At 30.2% G+C, this 24,552-nt stretch overlaps 1 pseudogene; it reads left to right on the top strand.

The window, feature by feature from the left end:
• The first annotated feature begins 1,167 nt into the window (after positions 1-1,167).
• On the top strand, positions 1,168-24,541 carry LOC149518047 (disease resistance protein RPS5-like; annotated as a pseudogene).
• The last annotated feature ends 11 nt before the right edge of the window (positions 24,542-24,552 follow it).

The raw sequence follows: 24,552 nt of genomic DNA on the forward strand, positions 1-24,552 counted from the left end.
AAAGGAAAAATCCCTGTTGATCCAATACCTATGTCCTACATAGAGTTGTATCCATTACTTTTAGAAAACTATCTCATTGCCTCTATCCCCGCTGAACCTCGCAAACCACCTTTCCCCGAATGGTATAACCCCAATGCTTGATGTGAATACCATTTTGGCATCATTGGCCATTCTTTAAAAAATTGCACAGCTTTGAAACATAGGGTGCAAGGATTGATGAAAGCTGGATATCTGAGTTTTGATGCCAAGATGAAGTCAGTTATTCACGAGAACGCTTCTTTAACCCATGCCAGGATGGTAAGCAGTGCTGCAAGCAACAGTAGGGTTGGTCAGTATGATGAATAAAAAGCTTTTTAAGCAAAGAGTTGTCTTCCCTAGTAATCATAGTCATCTATTTTTTAGGAGAGACAAAGGGAAGTGGGAGCAGGTTTGGCACTTTTTGGCCCCAACCCTAGAATGGTTCATGATGTGTAAACTTGATGCTTTTAGAAATGAATGAAAACTTCTTTTAACCTAGATTTTTTATGAATTGATGCATCTGTTTATTTTATTGGTGTGCCTAAAAGAGTGTAAGAAAGAATGATGGTTGCAAGTATGTTTTCATCAAACTTTTGAGATAGAAGGGATATATCTAGATGACCCATTTTGAATATAGGATGGAATTCAAGTTTTCCCTCACCAAAGTAACAAACTTTGACTTCCATATCATGCATCATTTGCTTGAATTCATTGTTTTTCATGCCAGCTAAGGACAAGGAATGATAATTGTAAATATACTTTCATCAAACCTTCGAAGCAATTTTTTTTATATAATAAAATTCATGCCATGCATTTCTAACTTCTGGTAATTAATAAAAGGTTCAAGGATAGCTATTCTAGAAAACAAGGTCAGTTGAGTCTGCACACTTGTAGCACTCGATTCAGTACCAAAATCATGGAAAATGAAGATGCCAGTCCAATGGACAGAGTAAAAAAGGCTCAAGGAGAGATCAGTGAAACAGTTACAGGAATGCAACAAAATGTGAACAGACAATTGATAGAATTAAAACAAATGTTAGCAGAGTTGACAAAAGGAAAAAGAGTTATTGAAACACATGGGGCAAGAGAGGAAACAGCTGTTAAGACACCATTGTATCCATCTGGGTCCACATATGTTCAAGCGCTCATATGCCACAAGTACCTCCAACTACTCATCAACCTTTTACTGACATTTCTACCAAGATGCCATCAATTCAGACAAATATCGATCTCAAGTGCACTCTTAACGACTCTTCTGCTATGCCTAATGGGGATAATTTTAAAGAATCAAAAAAATTAAATAGTGTGCCAGATCCATCAAGAGATATGATAATGAAAGATAAATTTGATCTGTTGAAAGAGAGATTGAAGGTAATTGAATGCCATGACGTGTATGGGAATGTTGACGCCAATGAACTTAGTCTAGTGCCTGATCTCGTTATTTCATCAAGATTCAAAGCCTCAGATTTTGAAAAGTATAACGAAATTGGATGTCCTAAAATACATTTGGCCCAATACTGTCACAAAATGGTTGGGTACACTGGTGATAAAAAGCTGCTTATTCATGTATTTCAAGAAAGTTTGATTGGGGCAACAGCTAATTGGTATTATAGTCTGAAAAGCAGTTAAATTCATACTTAGAGGGATTTATCACGGGCATTCTTAAAGTAATACCAGTATATGTTGGAATTGGCTCCAGATCGATTAACCCTCCAAAATATGAGAAAGAACCCCAATGAGAGTTACAAAGAATATGCTGCTAGATGGCAGAATATGGCATCATAAGTACAACCACCTCTTACCAATAGGGAGTTGAATTTCCTGTTTGTGGATACCTTTCCTTCTCCCTATTATGATAAGTTGATCAGTAATACTTCATCAGAGTTTGTGAATTTATTGTTTGCTGTGGGTAGAATTAAAGATGGGATAAGAAAGGAAAGAATTATAAATACTGGTGATGAAAAAAAATGAGATATTTTTGAAACAATTGTTAAAGGGCAAAATGAGAGAAATCTCACCATGATGCAGGAAGATCCAACGGATGATTATTCACAATGGCTACCATATTGTCCCCAACCAATATTTTTTATCGATGATTTTCCTCAACCACTTCATCTGTGTGCTCAAATTTTTTCACCACGAATGGAACCAAAGATCAACTTAAGCTATTCACAGAGTCGTAAGAGAAAGAGAGCCAAAGTGTATCATTCACTTTCAATACCTTATGCTGAGCTCTTTACTTTACTGATAGAGAATTATATGATCTCTATTGTTCTTGCAAGACCCAGAAAGCCTTCGTTCCTGAAGTGGTATGATCCTAATGCTAAATGTGAATTTCATGATGGAGTTAAAGGGCATTTCATAAAAGATTGTACTGCCTTCAAGGATAAAGTTCAAGCTTTGATCGATGCAGATGATGCAAAGTTTAAAGAGCTAGTTGGTGATTTTGATGATTGATAGTAGTAAAGTTACAAGTTAGTGATGCTAAAACATCAAAGAGGGAAACTTTTGTTTATGTAACTTTGAATATCATCTTAAGAGTATGATCAAGACGATAAATTCTTTTTGGCCAAGTCTTAAGGTTTGATTGCATGAGTAAACATTGTGCATCATAGTGTTTTATTTCGTGTAAGTTTCGATATATAGTTGTTTTTTTTTAAATAAAAAAAAGAGAGAAGATTTAAATATGAATAAAGCCCCATGTGGTTAAGTACTGAGGCTAGAGAAATATCTTGAAAAAAAAAGTAAAAAAAAAAGAAAAAAAATGAAGTCTTGAGTCTAAGATGAATTGGCGATCGTTATTAGGAATTTTTCAAATACCTAAATGCCAATTTGCTCATTCAATTGACCCCATTTCATCAGTCATGACCCCTTGATAGCCTTGAATTCGAATTTGTGAACCTTATTTTCACCTGATATTGTTGGCAATATAATTTTCTAAGGCAATGAACAAATGAAACAGCCATTAAAAAATGTGTGGTTCCTAGAAAATCAAGTCTATATGACTTTTTGTTTTTTAGAATTCAAATGCGATAATTTAATATGATAAGATTATGCTGCAGTTCCAAAATTTTTAAATCCAAGTCTTGTAAAATGCACTCAAGCATACTACCTTTCAGCTTTTTGTCCTAAAATTGATTCGATCCTTTATCTTGAGGTATATTTGTCAGAAAAAGAATACCTCATTACCTCTAAGGCAATTTGAGTTGTGATTAACCTTTTTGTTGTCTTTTTGTGGAGTAACTTAGATTATTTGATACCTTAAACATGTTTACCCCACATAATTCTTTTCTCGTCCATTTCATTTAGCCATTCTCTTGTAATTACTTTAGGTGTGAGCTATAGGGGCAAAAAAAAAAAAAAACAACAACAAAAAAAAAAAAAAAAAAGATTGGTTATGACATCATGCACTAAAAAAAAAAACTTGAGCAAATCCAAAAAGGTCCTCACAAATTCAAGGTTTTGAAAAAAAGAGACAAAAAAAAAAGCCAAAAATTTTTTGAGATAAAAAAACCCTTTTTCCAAGTTCATTTTCCTGAAGAGTAGTCTTCAATTTAAGTGTTTATGCTTGAAATGACAAATGGCTATCTTTCATTATCTCTTCACAAAAATTTTTTTTTATCTCTTGTTACCCCTTTGAGCCTGATTGAATTCTTTCAAAATAAACCCTGAATAAGGATCACCTTCCACATTGAGGGCAAAAAACAAAAAGAATGCATTTGAAGGTTAAGAATGAGAATATCTAATGGAATCTCATGTGATAGGGGCACAAACCCAATATAAAAGTTCATAAAAGTTTTGAATCCACTCAGTGAAAGGATGCAAAAAAAAAATTTTAAAAGAAAAGGAAGAATAAAAAAAGAAAAAAAAAAGAAAGAAATGAATGGGTGGAAAGCATAAAATAGAATATACCTTAGAGTGTATCCTTCCAATGAAAAATGATCCTTAGTTTCAAATACCCTTAAATACTTGTTTTGGGCCTTTTTATCCTGTTCTTTGGCAACCATGAACCTTAACCTACATTACAACCTTTGAAAAGTCCATAATGGATCAGGTATGAAAGCTTAAACTTGAAGAGTTTCTCTTGAAAAAATGAACATGAATTTTTTTAGTTTTCCTTTTATTACCTAATCTCTTGTTTGAACCATTAAACCTTTTTGAAAAAAATTCTTTTCCTCTTTTGGATTAGATTTGAATTCTCAAGTGCATGGTGTGTAAAAAAAAAAAGAAAGAGAAATATAGAAAAAAATGGCTCTAGGGTGAAAACCCTTAAAAGGGCAATCTAGAGCCAACCCTGAAAGGTCACTCCTGATGCTAAATATGGTGGATGCTAAACAGAAGTCAAGCCAAACCTTTTTGAAAGATCTGAAATATCAAAGCCATAGAAGTCTGATATGGGTTGATTATTCCTAAATAACCCTTTAAAATCTCAAGCCCTTACAGCTGATCTTGACATATATCAAAATGTTGCATTTGGAGACTAAGAAAAATGTTGAATATGTTTGATTTTCAAGGAATTCACGCTTTTAGAAAAGCTTATGTTTCATTCGTGAGCTTGCATCCCTCTTTCACTCCCTTCAATGGTTGGAACCTTTTGAATAAACATCACTATCTACAAAACTATTACATTCATTTGGAAAGAAAATCCTCACCTTTTTCATTTTTGATAGGGATCGCCAAATTCTAAAAAAAATTAAGCCCATTTTATTTGGCCATTAATGAAGTTTTAAGCCTAGTTTATCTGGCCATCAATGACATTTAAGTTCAGTTTTATCTGGCCATCAATGAAGTTTTAAGCCTAGTTTATCTGTCTATTAATGAAGTTTTAAGCCCAGTTTCACGCCATCAATGAAACTTTAAGCCTAGTTTATCTGGCCATTAATAAAGTTTTAAGCCTAGTTTATCTGACCTCAAATGAAGTTTTAAACCCAGTTTATCTGGCCATTAATGAAGCTTTAAGCCTAGTTTATCTGGCCATCAATGAAATTTTAAGCCTAATTTATCTGGCCATCAATGACATTTAAGCCCAGTTTATCTGGCATCAAATCAAAATTTAAGCCCAGTTTAGCTGGCCTTCAATAAAATTTAAGCCTAGTTTATTTGACCCCAAAAGAAGTTTTAGAGTTTCAAAGTTCTATCCAGAATAAAAAAATTCTCGATGCATAACCTTTTGAAAGATCTTGCATTTTCATCACTTGTATCATGAGAAAGACATTTGACCTAAAAAAAAAGATATTCAAATTTGCATCGCTCATCTGTGCATTATGAAAGGGATATTTGTATTTGCATCGCTCATCTGTGCATCATGAAAGGGATATTTGTATTTGCATCGCTTACATCTGTACCCCAAGAGAGACATTTGCTTTTGCATCACTTACATTCGCACTTGCACAAGATATTTGCATTCGCACAATAAAAAAATTCGCATTTACACTACCATGGCATCCGCATCCTAAGAAAAGGTATTTGTAGGAGCATTTACATGAAAAGAACATTGTCATTGTCAAATATAGTTGCATCAAGCATTCGTATTTTTGCATTTGCATTAGCATCATTTGATCAAGATAGATATTTGTATCATTGATTGCATTCACTCTGATTGGGGAAAAGCCATTTTCAAAACAAAAATTTTTTTTTTTAATTTTTAAAGTTCTATTACCTCTGATTGAGAGGAGCATTTAAAGATCTTGATTTCTAAGACCTTCGGGTATAATTTCGATTCGTGGTATTATCCCAATCAATTCATTATTCTCGACTTGTGGTGTTGTCACAGTCAATTCTATAAGATCTCCGGGCATAATTTCGATTCGCGATATTATCCCAATCGATTCATTATTCTCGACTTGTGGTGTTGTCCCAGTCGATTTTGTAAGACTTCCGGGCATGATTTCTGTAAGACCTTCAAGCATGATTTCAATCCGTGGTGTTGTCCCAATTGATTTTTTATTTCTCGATTCAAGGTGTTATCCCGATCGATTCTTTACTTCTTGACTCGCGGTGTTATCCTGATCGTTTTTGTTTACGTCTCGACTTACAGTGTCGTCCCGATCGTTTTCTTTATCATTTAACTTGTAGTTTTTTTTAAAAAAAAGAAAAAAATTTTAAAAAAAATCCATGATTTGCTTCGGACAAAATCGTTGTCTTTATCTTTGCCCTATTATTGATTTTTAGTAATGTGCAAAGAGGTGCAGCTGTAGACACAAGATTTTCTCCTGGTCTACATTTTTATAATCTAAAAAAAAAATTAATTAAAGTTTTAAATCAAAAAATGAAAAAAAAAAGAAAAAAAGAAAAAGAAGACAAACAAAAAAGTCAAATAGAAGAAGAAACAAACTAAAGGCTGTTGCCAGCAGGTGCTGTGCATGGCACCGCTGGCCACCCATGCCTGCCACCACCCCAGCAATCATAATACCCTATCGTCTAGTCTTTTCACTCCATCAACATACACAACCACTGTTTTAGCCATATAAAACACTAGCTTCTCCTTTATTTTAGAGGGAGCTAAAAAAAAAACTATTGGATCCCCTCACCAGAACGGCAGAAGCACGCACCCCTACCAAAAATCTCTCAAACAAAAAACTCACCCCCCCAAATACCCAAACAGATCTACGAAAATCAACACAAAAAAAAAATAAAATCATAAAACAAAACACAGTTCTCCCCGCAGGGAGGAACCTAGCGTCGAGCCACCTGCAACAAAAAGAAAGGTTATTAGTTTGAGTTTAAAAAAAAAAAAGAATGAAAAGAACATAAAACTTTGAACCCTGATCTACATCGATCGGGGTCGTTTCCGACGAAGAGGAGACCAAATCTGGATAGATCACGTCGAAAGCAGCTTCCTGGTAACTTTTGAGGTTTTCAGCCACCGACGACGGTGGATCAAGCAGCGGCCGGTGCGGTGCTTCCGGCGGTCGAACGGTGAGACGGCCGAGAAAACCCAGAGCTCTGAGGAGATTTTTTTTGGAAGAAATGGTGAAATGAGCTGAAAAAAAACCTGACTTTTATAGAAAATATAAAAGCAAAAATGACGTCGTTTTGAGCATAGGCCCAAAATGACGTCGTTTCAAGTGTAAGAAGGATCCGCGCATGGATCGAACCTGACCCGAGATCCGTGCAAACCGACCCATCGACCCGCCTCAGCCAACTTTCAGTCGGTTCAGACGAACCGCCAGCGAACCGATCGAACCGTTCCTCAACCGGCTCAACCGAACCGCATGTCGAACCGATCCCTTTTCAGTCCAACTGAACTGTTGTTGACCGGACAGTTGATCGGTCCGGTTCAGGTAAAATTTTTTTTTGAATTTTCTAATTTTTTTATATATTTATATATTGTTATTTTAAGTATCTTTTTATATATGTATGCATGATAAATGTTTAATTTTATTAAAATAAATATCTAATTATTTTTAATAATAAAAAAATGAAAACAATATAGGATAATAATTAAACATATATATTAAAAATGCTTAAGATAATAATAATAATAGTAATAGAATAATTATTATTATTTTCCCTGCCTAGATGTTGGAGGGAATAAAAAAATATTTTCCTAAAGAAATAATTTCGCCTAGATGTTGGAGAATTATTATTAATAAATTTTCATAAAAATAAATATATAAGAAAATTTTAATTAATTTTCAAAAATCATTAAAATTGAACTTGCTCCGAAAATCCGCCTAGATGTTGGAGATTTTTAGAGATGTTCGTATTTTCTTAAAAACGAAATCTTAAACACTAATTCTTAATTTTCAAAATCTTAGGTTTCTAAAACCTCATAAAATCCCCCTTAAAATCTAAAATCCCTAAAATCCAAAATCTCTAAAATTCAAACCCTTAAATCAAAACCTCAAACCACAAAACCCAAACCCTAAAATCTCTAAACTCTAAAATCAAAACCTTAAACCTTCAATATCCTAAGATTCAACCTTTAAAACCCTCCAAACCTTAAAACTAAACCTTCAAAACCTCTACTTAAGCCCTTACTCAAAATATTTTCAAAACTTTAAGGATACGTATGAAAATCTCGCATGAAATGGTTTGTTCCCGAATGCTGTCTAAATGATGGGGTATTTAGGAAACTCCGTTTCATTAAGTTTTTCACACGAGTTCTTAATTCACATTAATAATAAAATTAATAAATAAAAAGTATAATAGTAAATTGGGATCTTAAATATAAACAGTCGCACCTAAGCTCTGCCTAGATGTTGGAAAGTCAGTGTAGTCTCATTATACTTAAGAGTCAAACTTTTAAATTGCATCTCATCCTACATAACATTCATTAGCGTACATACATTAGCATGTTATCATTGATAATTATCTGCATTATTCTCTCTTCAATTTACTGTTCGATGATAAAATATTTTATAATAAAAAAATAATAATACTTAAAAAAAATTTTTTTTATAAAATAAAAATAACATTCCGAAAGAAATAATTCTTGGTACTCTGCCTAGATGTTGGAGAATCACTAACAATTATTTTCTATGAAGATTGTTTTTTCATTTTAAGAATTTTTGTGTTAAATCTTAAGCGAAAAGAGTTATTTTAAATTCTGCCTAGATGTTGGAGAATTTTAAGATCATTCTTTAACTTAAAGATTTTTTCAATATTTCTAAATAAAAATTTTCAGCAAAATTTTATTTTTCCAAATGAAGGGAATTAGTGTTAAATTTCAAATTAAAACCATTTTTATCCAACATCGAAAATAATGCGTAATTAAATGGTACCAATTTATGGGCGTTGTAGGGGTGCTAATCCTTCCCCACACGTAACCGACTACCGGACCCAACCTGGTTTTTCGTAGACTGAAATTTATCTTTTTTATAAACTTTAAACCCGTTTTTATAGTTTTATTAAAAGGATAAACTTTTGGGTGATCAATCACACCTTAACAAAGAATGGTGGCGACTCCCCTTCCATTTACTTTGATTTTAAAACTCATTTACGTCTGACGGTCCTAAAACCATTACGACAATTACATATTATGTTTTATTGATTTTTTGTTATTTTTTGAGTATTGTAGAGCATTTGCTCCCTTTATACTATATAGGCTCGTGGTTTAAATATTTTAATAAAATCATTATGAAAAATTTAATAGGCAAATCATCTAATAAAAAATAAAATCATTAAATTCCAAACTTGCATTTTTAAGTCAAGTTAATTAAGAAATTCATACAAAAATTAAAACAACAACCAATGAGACAAACAATTTTTCTCAAGCCAAATTTTCTTTTCACTTTATAGTAACCAAAATTCTCAAGTAAATAGGTCAAGCTGACTCTCAATAATGTCCAAAGCTATTTCTAGTTTGTATTCGTATGTTGGATTTTGCTTTTTGCGATCAAATTTCTTACTGGAATTTAAGCAAGAATATAGTCCACTTTGAAAGATTTGAAGTGTATTAATGACACATCATCAAGCCTTGAGCAACCAAATAAAAGAAGCTCTTTTAAGAGACACCAATGAACCAATGGTACTTGGAAGTTTTCTTAGATTTTTGCAATCTTTAAGGCTTAAAATAATTTAGTGTTTTTATCTCACCAATAGATTGATCAACCTCAATCAACTTAATTTTTGTAATCATTGAGCATCAATTTCTCAAGGCTAAGGTGTCTTAAAAAGTTTGGAGTTTTGAGAAGGCATTGTGAATAATTGAGATTAATGATTTCACATTTAGAAGAAACTGGGAACTAAGAAGAAATTAGAAACAATTAGTTTTTCTTAAAACAAAATAATTAGCTTTTATAAATGTGATGTTGCTTCGTGAAAATGAAATGAAAATGACTATTTCCTAAATTGTTTTAGGTTAGTTTTGCTCATGTGAAGAACAGTTAGCATCAAAATATCTAAATTTATAAGAAGACATTCTAGAGGAAATCAATGCTGCCACATTGCCACATCACTAGCAATCAAATGGGTAGCCAACGTGACTAAAGCTAAAAAGTGGCTACAACCATACCGCATTGACATTCATTTAAATCTAAATGAAGCCTAAGTTTTTGTATTTTTGCAAATGTTTTAGTTTTCATATCTATCTCATTTAACATGAGAAATGGATTTACAACATATAGATTCACACTTGTCTTTCTAGAGTTCTAATAATCCTTATAGGTCAATGATCAAGTATTTAACAATTTTGGTACCCTATTGGAAGAAAGAATTTTTTTGAAAGAAAATTAAAAAATTACATATTTTGGATAAAACAAAAGTCATAAAAGATATAGATAGAAAATTTAAAATCTTTTACAATTTCTCTTATTGCATCAAATGCGTCATTAGCTTTTTTTTTTTTTTTTTCATTAACAATTAGGAAAGACTTGCTAATGAGATTTTCAATTTCAATTATTGTATAAAAATCACAACTATTTAGTATTGTATTTGTGTATGAAAGATAAAATCAGTCAAGATATATATTCAAATATAATCATATATACTTACTTGTTTAACAAAAATAGAAGCAAAAACTTGATTTGAATTATTAAACATTGAATAAGATCATAGTTTGGAAGTTGTTCCTTTTCATAACATATATCCTTCACATTGAGTGCAAAAATTTATTCACTGAGAGTTTTTGATTACAGTCTCTCTTTTATCCCTTTCTCTTTCTCTTTTTATTATGTTAGCAACTTATCTCTACTAATTTATCTTTTAATGGTTGTATTCCATACTATGAGACAGTGGGGCAACAATTTTTTTATTAATCATAAACTACTTAAAGTAGTTTTTATTCAAAAAAGTAAATTGCCTAATAACAATTACTTCATGCATGGGGATCAACCCACCTACTATTCTAGGTGGACATAAAAGTTTTTATCTTCACACTAAGTATAATACAAAATTTCTCTTTATATCAGATTCTTCAACTACTAGATAACATGAGCCGTAACATTGATTGCTAGGAAAATTGCACTATTTCCAATGCTTTTCATCTCAACCCATTCCATTTCACAAAAATCAAACCTAAAACTTCAAAATATGAAACCCATTTGCACAATGTTGGAGAGCAAATCTTGTAAACAAGTAGCATCTCTTAAAAAATTCAACCAAATATGTTTTGCATTGAATGGTAGAGTTAAATAGCTTTGATTCTTTTTTTATAGTCAATTTTATAAATCGAAGACTTATGAAATCTTGAAAACACATGCTTTTAAAAACAAGAATAAAAAATAGTTTGAGGTATCTTTTTATATATTAAACTATAAACACATTAGATTAACTTATAAAATAATTTTCAAGGATGTTTACTTAGTAAATAAGAAGTATTTATGCTTCTAAAAAGTAATTTAACATATACCAAAATTAAAAAAGGAAGATAACTAAACAAATGTTTGGAAAAAGAGAAAAAGAAATAAATAGGCCCTATTGATCCCAAGAAAACTAGCTATTTGTCAAGATTTGAAATGAAAAAAATATGTTACTAAAGTGAACTTCTAAGAAAAAAGACAAAAGGCATTAAGTCAAACTTCTTCAAAGTTATACCAGTAACCACAAAATGATAATCATTCTATCAAACAATTTAAGTGCATTGGAACTAAAGCTCATAATTCTATCTTTAAAAACACATCTCTTATCAAGTTAACAATAACTTAAGTAAAAGAAAACATGACATCTTTAGAAGCCAAGACCAGAAACCCCTATTATTGACAATAATGAATTGTTTGCCATTGGCAACATACTCTAATAATGAGATGATTCTCAACAACTAACAACGGGACAAGGTAAATAAGTTTAATATTTTGATCCTCCAAGTTATAGACATAAACGTTTCTATCTTCACAATAAGCATAGTAAATGGAGTTTCTTTTTATATTAGATTCTTTAGTTATTGAGTAACATGAGCCGTAGCATTTATCTATGAGGAAATAGTATTATTTCAAATGCTTTTCACCTTAATCCATTCCCTTTCATAAAAATTAAACCTAAAAACTTCAAAACATGAAGCCCATTGGCACAATGTTGGAGAGTAAATCTTGCAAACAAGTAAGATATCTCTAAAAAATTTAACCAAAAATGTTTTGCATTGAATGGTAAAGTTAAATGGTTTTTATTCCTTTTCGACGGTCAATTTTGTAAAACAAAAACTTAACCTTCAAACTCAATTGTAAGCAAACAATATTCCAAAGAAATGTAATAGTTTTTCCTCTAAATGTTATCACACTGATCACTATATTGTCTTTCAACTTTTGTTTTGATAATTCATAATCATCAGGAGAACAAAATATAAATTCATTATCTACAAGATTAAAGAATAGGATGTAGTAATTTGGATCACTTGGAGGTGTCATGAGAATGCACATAATGAAATCCATATTGAAAAGAGAAAGTTGAATTGTCTCAATTGAATCGAGATTTAAAAAGGAACAATCAAATGAGACAAGATCTAATAACATAAACCATCTAAAGGAAGAGCAACATATTTGTTTATTAAATATCTCATGAATGATTTTAGTGTAATATCGATATTGTGATACCTTGAAAAAGGTTTTCCCTTGATCCAACCGTCTATGAGATATAACAAGCTAAGGATAAGGTTGAGATATGTGTGGAGGAAGAGAATACGACGATCATTCATCATCAACCTCAACTATTGCTTCCATGTTCACAAAACCTAAACTATTTTCTTGCTTGAAAATATTACTGTATACATCAATAAGCATAACACAAATAAAACTCTTACGTTAACTAAATTGGAAGGAAATAAATTTCAGTAAAAAAAGACCCTAAGAAAATTGAAAATAAAACAAATCTAATTTTAAAAAAAAATCTGAAAATTTATAAAAGAATTCTTTAAAATTGTAAAAAAATTCTAAAAAATTAAAAATTTTTAGAAATATAAAATATTCTAAAAAATTATACAAAATAAAAAATTAAAAAAAAAACCTAATATTTTAATAGAAAATCGAAAAAATTTCACAAAATATACAAAAAAAGTGTAAGATTAAACAAATTAAAATTTTTCCTAAATTTTTAAAAAAAAAATTAAAGTTTTTAGAATTTTTTTGAAAAAATTATATATTTTTTATACACCTTTCTTGATAATTTTTAGTCTCATGTTTAAATTTATTGCAAGTGGTTTGGTTCAATTTTATGTAGGTAAATTTGGTTAGTTAATTTATTTTTTGATTTCTTTTGTGGATATAATATAATATATATATATGGGAGAAATCAAGTTATACACAAAAATTTTTTGCGTCTTTTTACATTTTTTTCTAATAATTAATTTTAATAAATAAAAAAGATGAGATAGATAAATTAAAAAGATAAAAAATGATTTAATTACATCTCTTGAATTTATTAAAATCAATAATTAACAAAAGTAAAAAGATGTAAAATTTTTTTTGGTATAAGTTGATTCCTCCCCTATATATATATATATATATATATATATATATATTATATCCACAAAAAAAAATAAATTAACTAACCAAATTTACCACCCTAAAATTAAACTAAACCACTTGCAATAAATTAAAAAAATCTGAAATATTCTAAACATTAAAAAATTTTTGAAAAATAAAACATCCAAAAACTTTAAAAAATTTTAAAGTTCATAAAATATATAAAAAATTAAATTTGTAAGGTTAAAAAAAATTAAAAATTTTCATAATTTTTTAAAAAAATTTTACAAATTTTTAATTTTTTAATTTTTTTCAAAAAATATTTTATTTTTTACACACTTTCTTACAACTTTTTAAATAAATTTTAGTCTCTTGTTTCAATTTATTACAAGTGGTTTAGTTCAATTTTATGTTGGCAAATTTGGTTAATTAATTTATTTTTTGATTTTTTTGTGGATATAATATTTGATATATATATATATGTATGTGTGTATATATATATATATATATATAAATATATATATATATATATATATGGGGGAAATCAAGTTATACAAAAAAATGTTTTACATCTTTTTACATTTTTTTCTAATAATTAATTTTAATAAATCGAAAAGATGAGATAGATAAATTAAAAAGATAAAAAATGATTTAATCACATCTCTTGAATTTATTAAAATCAATAATTAACAAAAGTAAAAAGATGTAAAATTTTTTTTGGTATAAGTTGATTCCTCCCCTATATATATATTTTATCCACAAAAAAAATTAAAAAATAAATTAACTAACCAAATTTACCACCATAAAATTAAACTAAAGCACATGCAATAAATTAAAAAAAATCTGAAATATTCTAAACATTAAAAAAATTTTGAAAAATAAAACATCCAAAAAATTTAAAAAATTTTAAAGTTCATAAAATATATAAAAAATTAAATTTTTAAGATTAAAAAAATTAAAAATTTTCATAATTTCAAAAAAATTTTACAAATTTTAATTTTTTTCAAAAAATATTTTATTTTTAACACACTTTCTTACAACTTTTTAAATAAGTTTTAGTCTCTTGTTTCAATTTATTACAAGTGGTTTAGTTCAATTTTATGTTGGCAAATTTGGTTAATTAATTTATTTTTTGATTTTTTTGTGGATATAATATTTGATATATATATATATATGTATGTGTGTATATATATATATATAAATTGTTTTATATAAGTTAATCCGTTTTCTATATATATATATATATATATATCAAATATTACATTTACAAAAAAATAAAAAAATAAAAAAATAAATAAATTAACCAAATTTACCACATAAAATTGAACTAAACCAGTTACAATAAATTTAAACATGAGACTAAAAGTTTCAACACCTTTGTTTTTCAAGGATTTATAAATATTTTTTCCTCGTATTTGATACCAACTATATATTTTTAAGGAAGCTGTTAGCCCATCGCATTCCATCGGCAACTTGCAGCAAATAGAAAACGTTTAGGCTTTTTATATTGCTCTTGGTTGGAGCCACTCTCTCTTCTATCTGTCAACTTATTGCTAATTTATTTTTGATGAGCCTTATCTTAATGGACTTTTTGTGTTAAAAAAAATGAAATTATCGTTTCAATGTGACTTATACCTGCTTTTTAATTTTATGATTATTTGAAGGAAAATGAAGATAGTCTTTCTTTTCTCTTCTTTTCTTTGATGGTTTTGGCTCTGGTGGAGAACAAATAGACTTATAAGCACTCAAAAAGAAGAGATGTCTCTAGGTCCTTGAGCTGAAAAATTCCTCCGTAATTTCTTTCATTTTCTCATTACTTTAAAAATAACTGAGAAAAAATTATTTCAAATTCTCCTTCATATATAATGCATTTCTTATCCTTTTTGCTAATGTCAAGAGTACAAATTCCCCTTTATATTTTTCTTAAATAATTCCCTTAACTTTTTCCAGTTCAAAAAAAAAATGATGAAAATAATTTTCTAGAATCTCATTTTTTTCCTAAAAATTTTCTTAAACAAGGACTAAGAATCATGCAGCCACATGGATTACATTAACATTTATAAGATTTTAAAATAACATGTAATTATCGTTAGAATGTGATTTCTACAACTTTTTGGAGGAAAAGATGACATTTTCGTTGAAATAGGGTTCTCATGCTATATATATTTTTTAATTTGGTATTAAGAGAATGAAATTCTCAATTAGACACTTAAACTTTATTTTTATTACATACTTTACCCTTTTTACTAATAGTGTTAGTTAATGGATTGACGTGACAAAATCAATTAGTAAAATCATGTTATGTGATTATTTTATTTTTGAAATAAAAATTAGAAGAATTTAAAAAAAAAGGAAAATTAGAAAAGAGAAAAAAAGATAGAATTGGGAGAGAGAAAATGAGGAAGGTGAGATGGGAAGAGATGTAAGGCAGGAGAGGGGTGGAGCTAACAGTGTGTTAGATTAAAGAGAGAGGAAAGAAAGGAAAATAAAGTAAATAAATGTAAAAGAAACAAAATTTTCATTCTTTATTTGGATAAATTTTTAATTTAAAAAAAAAAGAGGTGGAAACCAAATAACTTTTGGTTTTTCTTGTAAATTCAAATTTTTTAATACTCTAATTTGAAGGAAAAACTAAGGAAAAGAAAGTTAAAAATATTTTTTTTATAAAAAGACTATTATGTTCATCTTTTTATTAATATTCAAAATCTAATAAAAAAAATCTAAGCAAATTATAATCATTTTGTAATTTTTTCAAAGTCATCTTTTTTTTCAAGTAAGTTTCACATATTTCTTCTAATATAAAATTTTTTTATAATTTTTTGGTGATTTGATTTGGATGAATGATTAAATATAAATGATATATTTTTTAGGTTTATGAGATGACAAACTAGTTCAAAATTCATCAATGCATATTTGTAAAATATTAGTTTTACTTGATTAAAAACCATTAATATAGCAGCAATTATAAAGCCAAACAAGATAACAAATATATAATTGTCTAAGAATGCTCTAAAATTACACGTAATAAAATGTTATAATTAGAAACAATTATTATAATGAATCATTTCTTTTTTTTTTTTTTACTTTTTATTCAAAATAATGGTTGTTAGAATTTCTTTTTTTTTTTCCTTTTCTTTATTAATTTTAATTATCCAAACAAGAGTTACATATATTATTTCCTTTCCTTTCCTTTAAAAAACTTTCTTTTCCATTCTTTTTTTTTGTTATTAATATTTATCCAAACATAACGTAAATGTGTAATTAAGTAAAACCGAATTGATATAACGAAAATTTTATGCTCAATTTAAAACTCATCTTGAGTTCGATCAAGTTTTAATTTTAAAATTTGAGTTGATTTGAAATAAAAAATTAAACTACTTAAATTTGTTCATTTACCAAATAAAAAACGAATTCGATTTTCATATTCAATTTTAAGTTTAATTATTTATGTTTAAATTTAAACTCAAGATCGAATTAATATATATATAAATAAAATAATAGTTTTTTAATTAAAATAATAAAAATATATTAAAATAAAAAAATTGATTAAATTTATAAATTATTTTAATTAAATATTAAAATATTCAAACTCAACTTATTTAATAAATTAAATTATTCAAACTTACGGAGTTAGCTTTTAAAGTAATTTGATTTACTGAAGATAAATTTAAATATTTAATTGAAATTTTTTATTTTTAAATATAAAATGAAAAAAAATGCTATAATATAAAGATTTCTTTATATTAAGGCAAATAATGCTCTTGAGGGTCCAATCATTCTAAAATTTGTTTAATTTAATTACGTATTAGAATTAGGATTTATGGATGTAACATTTTTTTTCTAATTTTTTTTCTTTGCAATTTCTTTGCGTTTACTTTTCAAGACACTTCGATGGCCATCGCATCTACGCAAAAAAATTGAAACTTCCTTGCTTTGAGTCGCCTTTCTCAAATAAATTCTGGCTTTGCTCTGTTACAAAACTAAAAACAAAAATTATCCCTTTGCTGTGGGAGAATTAGTTGCTGAATCCTTCTCTTCTCAGTTCTAATTTTTGGACTCGTTACAAGCTTAGCGTGAAAGCTGAAAAGGAGGCGAAGGATGTTGCTAAGCTACTCGAGCAGGCCAAACTTGACAGGGTTTCTTTTCGTGCTGCTCCACAAGGTATTATTGCCCCATCAGTTGAAGGTTTCGAAGAATTCGAGTCAAGGACGTTGATTTTGAATGGAATCTTGGAGGCACTGAAAGATGCTAGTATCAACGTTAGAGGGGTGCACGGGATGGGTGGGATAGGAAAGACTACGCTAGTCAAAGAAGTTGCTAGACAGGTCAAGAAGGGCAAGTTATTTGATTCCGTGGTTATAGCAACCGTAACTCAGACCCTTGATGTTAAGGGAATTCAAGACCAAATTGCAGATTATTTGGGTTTAAGATTCGAGGAACAGAGTATGTTTGGAAGGGCACTTCGACTGCGAGAAAGATTGAACAAAGAGAAGAAGATTCTTGTTGTTTTGGATGATATATGGGCAAGATTAGATCTTGAGGAAGTTGGGATTCCCTTTCGGAATGAACATGCGGGATGCAAGATTCTGCTAACTTCTAGAGATCTCAATGTCTTATCAAGTGGGATGGATAGTCAGAAAGATTTTGCAGTTGACCTTTTAAATGAAAAAGAAGCCTGGAACCTGTTTAAGAAGACAGCTGGTGACTGTGTTGAAAGATGTGATTTGCAGGCTATAGTGCGGGGCTGCCATTCGCCATTACAACAGTTGCAAGGGCTTTGAGAAACAAAAGTTTGTTTGAATGGAAGAGTGCTTTGTGTGAACTAAAGAGGCCTTCATCAAGAAACTTTAAAGGGGTAACAGCAGGCGTATATTCATCTATAGAGTTGAGTTACAATTATTTAGAAAGCAAGGAAGTTAAGTTGACTTTCTTGCTTTGCAGTTTCTTAGGCCATAATGGGTTGATACAAGACTTGTTGAAATATAAAATCGGTCTGGGTTTGTTTCATGGCGTCCACACAATAGAGGAGGCAAGAAACAGAGTATTGACAGTGGTGAGTAACCTGAAAGCCTCTTGTCTGTTGCTTGATAGTTACAACAGTGAACGGTTTGATATCCATGACGTTGTTTGGTATGTTGCTACATCAATTGCAAATAGGGACCTCCGCATGTTTGCGTTAATAGATAGTGATGTGCTGAAACAGTGGCCTGAAAACGAGGCGATGAGAAATTGCAGTGCCATTAATTTACTTAATCCTAATATTAGTTCACTTCCTGAGGAGATGGAGTGTTCACTTCTTTCCTTTTTCCATATGGCCCATGAAGGTACAGTGAAAATTCCAGCCAACTTCTTTAGACGAACAGAAAGACTCAATGTCTTAGATTTCACTGGAATGCACTTTCCATCCCTACCAGTGTCAATGGAACTCCTCACAAACCTTCACGCGTTGTGTCTAAACCAATGTACACTAGATGACATAACCATCGTTGGCAAGCTCAAGAACTTAGAAATCCTTACAAGTTTTTATTTGGGAAATCGAGCTCTTGAATTTCCATCGTTAAAAGGCATTAGAATAGCTGACTGTCCAAAAATGACTACATTTTCAAGAGACAAGCAGGAAGGGACAACTGGCGATGGAAATGAAAGAAGGCTTGGTGAAGGGGACGTCTATATTACTGCAACCTTTTTCAGCCATAAGGTCAGTTTATTAGTGAATATTCATTTTTATATTTTTGCATGATTTTGTTTCATTTTTCTTTATGTCTATCTCCCATTTGAATACTAGTTGTACATGCATCTCTTTTTTTTTTTTTTTTTTTCAATTTGGAATGGCCAACTTTAATCGGATCATATGAGAGTCCATAGGGTTTTGGGTATGTTATGGTTTTGGTGGGTGTTAGAGATTTATATTTGATGCATTATTAGTATATTAAGTTCCAGACACAGTTAATGAATTATACAATAACACTTCATAAAAAAATAATTTAAAACATATTTTTAGAATTAAGTGAATATGCTTTTCAATTAGGCTTTTAAAATGTATTTTTTTTATAAAATGTCTTTGTATATATTTCACTAATAGTATAACACCTATAAATTACAGTATATCAAATATAAATTCATTAACTAATGGTGAGCAGGGTGTTTTCATATCCTCTTTGAGGGCACAAAACCGGTAGTTACATATTTGAGTAAGAAGCAGGTCTGTGAATTGGCCGTGATCTGTGTTTTGGAAGCATATGGAATGTTGTTTTCAAGGGTTGAGATCCTCTCCATTGGGTTAATGTGCTTAAGCAAATCAAATTTGATTAAACAAAAGCAATGGAGGGGAACAAAACCCACGTGATAAAGTTAATCTTAGTCTTGAGTTTTGATTATCATCATTCCTTATTATTATAACATGCCTATGCACTGAACTCATTGTTTAATTGTATTTTCTATCTAAAGAAAGAAGATTGATCTTACCATGAGAATTATGTCAGCAGGTTGTCCCTCCCAAATTGGGGAGGTTAGATTTGTCCTCAATTAACATTCAAAGGATATGGCACGAGCAACCACTCCCATCCTCGTTATATAGTGAGGAATTAAAATTCTTAATGGTGAAGAGCTGTCACAATTTGAAATATCTGTTTCCTTCTTTCATGGCAAAAGATTTTGTGCAACTCCAAAGCCTTAAAATTCTGGACTGTAAGATCATGGAAGAAGTAATCTTAATTGAAGGATTTACAGAAGAGGAAAGGATGAGCCAGATGTTGTTCCCTAAACTAGATATCCTGTCGCTCGAAGACCTTCCCAAACTCACAAGATTCTGCTTTGAACCTTACTTTAAATTCCCATGCTTGAGAATTTTAAGACTAACAAATTGTCCTTTACTGAAAACATTCGTCTCTAAATCTGTAACTGGAGATGAATCTTATATTCATCAAAATACAGAAGGAAGTAACTTGGAGGTTGACAACTCCGCTCTCTTCAATGAAAAGGTGATTCTTCTTTTTTTTTTTTTTCCTTTACCATTATTTTCTTTACAAATTATCCTTTTAATTTGTTGTGGCTTTTCTTTCATCTGTTAATTTCATAAACCTTGTTCAGTGTTCTTTTTTTTTTTTCTGAACATTTGATAAATTTGTTATTTTCATACGTATTTCAGTTATTAACCCAATCACATGAATTTATTAGGTGGTTTTCCCTAGTTTAGAGAGGTTGACAGTGAAAGGTATGAGGAACTGTAGAAAGATATGGCAGGACCAACGCAACATGGATTCATTTAGCAAACTAAAGAAAATACTGGTTAAAGGCTGTGAAACACTTTTAAATATTTTTCCCTTTAGCATGATGGAAAGACTTGAGGAACTAGACAAGTTGCAGATTGTGAATTGTGATTCGTTAGAAGAAATAATTGAACCACGAGGACTCATTGCTAATGAATCAAATGCAGTAACAGCTACGGAATCTATTGTAGGGGAAGCAGTGACTAAATTCGTATTTCCCAGAGTAACATACCTACGACTTGATGAATTGCCCAAATTGAAAAGTTTCTACTCTAGGATGCATGCTACAGAATGGCCATCATTGAAAAGAATGAAGCTGGTTTCTTGCCACAAAGTAGAGTTATTTGCTTCAGAATGTCTCGGCTTTGGAGAAACTCAAGCAGAGAGCCAGTTGGGTGAAATCTTAAATAAACAACCCCTGTTTTGGGTCAATGAGGTATGAACACAAACAAAATTTGAAAATTCTTAGCATGATATAACTTGCTCCAAATCTTCAGCACCAATTTTATAAAATTCATTTAGTGAGATTAGTTCTTAAATTTGTATTGTAGCAAGTTTCAGTTATGTTATTATATAGTACTAGCGGTTTGCACTTTGCACATAAAATGCCTATTGAAATAACTACTGTTCGCATCTTTTCTTAATTATAAGAAAGAAATTGGAAATGTTCATTACTAGTAGCACGGCATTGTTAGACCTTTTTGATGGTTCATCTAATTCTTACCAAGAGCGTTGCTGGATATTAAATTATCAGTTGCAAGAATACTTTTACAATCATTTACCAATTGAAACTATGTTGTTTAATGTAATACCCCAGCCCAAATAATAATTGGGCTAGACTAATACTAAAGCCCATAAGTTTATTAAGACATTATTTAGTAAAAGAAAAAGGGCTGAAGTATTATATGAAAGAAAACCTAACTATCCTGAAACAGAAAGGAAATAGAGTTCTTCTTCCTCATCTTTCTTAGGATTAGAGAATATGAAAAATCAAGTTGGAGATTCACAATCAGAGGCTACGATCAAGTTAATCCCTTAAAGGTGAGTACATACCCTCTTTTTATTTAAGAAGAAATATCAAGTTGATTGCTATTATTTGGAGTTGAAGTTTTGAGAGAAAAATCAAGAATAATCATGAAATCCTTCATTAATCTTGATGATCTTTTGGGTAAATTACTGGGCTTTGTTTATTTCATGTTCTTAAGATTTATTAATGATTATTGAATGGAGTTTGAAGGCTGAAAGTAAGGATTTGAGTTTTTAAAGATTGAAGGAGAAATTCTATTTTTGGATGATATGTTGTGATCTGTAATAATGAATTAAAATAGAATTTTGCATTCATGGATAGATTATTGCTGTGGTTATTATATATCATTGAAAAGCATGTTGAATCCAGTATCTAATGAAATAAACGAAAGTCAAATCCGAGTTTTCTATGAAGAGTTGTCTAATTTTTAACTTAAGGATATACAGGCTATAAGACAGCAGTATCAGGGTTAAATTACGAAATTTTTCTTAATTTGTATATAAGGATTTACAGATTAAGCCATATATTTTTGGAAAGCTTATTGAGTCTACTTTCCAATGAAATAAGCGGAATTGAATTTGGAGTTTCCTGTGAATAAATATATAATTTTTATTAGAAGGTATACAGTCTGTTTGACAGCAGTATATGACGAGGATTTCAAAAATTGTTATAACTAATCTACAATGAATTACGAGGTGTGCCATATATGGTTAGAAAGCTTATTAAGTCTAGTTTCTAATGCATTAAAGAGATCATAATTCCGATTTGGATATATTGAGATATAACTGTTTTAATGAAAAGAGGTCAGGCTGTCAGTATTAATTAGTTAAGTTAACTATTGTGTAACTTAGTTGATTTTTGTATAAATGATCTCAAAAAAGGTTGATTAAATTCTGATATGTTGAAATGATCTTGGATAGGCCATTAATTATTTTGGGGGAAAAACTAAGTGGTGGAATCGACTGGAGGTAAGTAGAATCTCACACACTTTGCTTGTTTTCGAATCTATGTATATATATATGTTTATAAATGAATGAATGTTTTATTTCATTATTTTCAGTGTATGAAAATAGGATCAAGCATATGATTCTTTTGTGTTTTTGCTATGTAAATGATGGATTATGATTATGAATAAAATGAGAAAATGATTTATGTTTAAAGAATGATTTTAAGATAGCTACATTTTTATATCCCTGGGAAATGGGATCATCGACACCAGAACTAGTTCTACGACCCTGGCTAACGGGTAATAGTAGTTAGCGTACGCCCTGGCCAACGGGTTATAATAGTTAGCAATGATCATGAGAATGAAATTGTCGATACGGCCAATGTCACGGGTTATAGCAGTAACCGTAGCTAACGATTTGAATGATAATGATGATTTGGTTTGATAATGATGATTTATGATGATTTTAATGATTGATCTATGATTTTGTTTGATTATGATATTTGAATGATAGTATATTTTACAATAATTTATGAAGTGACATATTTTGACATTGATTTATGAATTTATGATATATTTGACAAAACGATGATCTTGAAATGTTTTGATATTATGATTTGATGAATGTTTTGAATGATCTATATGATGTGTAAGAAAACGATGCTTGATTTGGTAAGGTGTGTGAGCCTATACTTACTGAGCTGTGGTTTGCTCATTCCCTTTTTACTTTTTCTTTACAGATGACTAAGTAATAAGTTTGGTTAGTTTTGTGTGAAGCTAGAAGATGAAATGGAAAAGATTACTTAGTCGTCGGAGAATATGTTGGCCAATGAGATCTTAAGAGATAGTTTTATATTTTATATGGTTTGTATTTGGATATATAAAGATGTATTATCAATTGGATTAAAGATATGAATTTTACTTGGTAGATTATTTTATTGAAGAATTTTAGAATGTTTAAGAAAGAAGACTTCGTATTACTTTGAGATTTTCTTCAAGGTAATATGGCCGTGTTGCGTCTTGATCTCGGGGCGTGACATTTAACACATTTGTTAATACACAAGATACTTTCCCTGTCTTACAAGAATTGACATGGAAGCGGAATGATATGTTGAAAGGGATATGGTATGCTCAATTCTCATTGGATTGTTTCAGAAAACTAAAAGTTATTAACCTCCAATGCTTTCCTGACGCATCAACTGCTCTTCCATATCGGTTCCCTCAGTCATTACCAAATCTTAAGAAATTTGTCATAAATGAAGCTGCCTTCTGTCAAATATTCCAGTTTGAAGGGATCAGCGATGAGGAAAGGCATACATCAGCACTCACTGAGGTAAAGGAATTGATGTTGTCTAAACTTCCAGAGTTGACACATCTCTGCAAGAAAGAATTCAATCCGAAAGCAACTTTATGTAACATAAGAACTCTTGAAGTGCTGGAATGTGGAAAATTAAAGACTTAAGTGCCATCATCGGTGTCTTTAAAAAATTTAAGAACTCTGGAAGTTTCAAGATGTCATGGATTCATCAATTTAATAGCATGCTCGACCGCTAAGAGCCTGTTGCTACTAGAAAGAATGAGCATAACTGATTGCAATATGATAGAGGAAATCATAGCTTGTGAGGGTGAAGAAATAAAAGGCGGCATTATTTTCACCAAGCTGAAGTATCGCGGCTAAGTTGTCTTCCAAGTCTAGCAAGCTTTTGCTTAGGGGATCACATCTTTGACTTCCCAGCCTTGAGAAAGGTAATTGTGAGAAAGTGCTCAAAAATGAAAATTTTCTTTGAAGCAGTTTTTAAGCACACCAAAGCTGCAACAAGTGCAATTGACAGAAGATGAAAATGAAGTAAGAGTGCGGTGGTAAGGCGATCTTAAAACTACTGTGAAAGAGCTGTTCGGGGAAATGGTATGTGTCAATTTAAAGAATTTTCCTATGTTTTTCTAGTTTTTATTTCT

The sequence above is a fragment of the Durio zibethinus genome, chromosome 7 (genome assembly GCF_047325235.1).
Source record: "Durio zibethinus cultivar Kanyao isolate XHJ-2024 chromosome 7, ASM4732523v1, whole genome shotgun sequence".
Classification (NCBI taxonomy): Eukaryota; Viridiplantae; Streptophyta; class Magnoliopsida; order Malvales; family Malvaceae; genus Durio; species Durio zibethinus.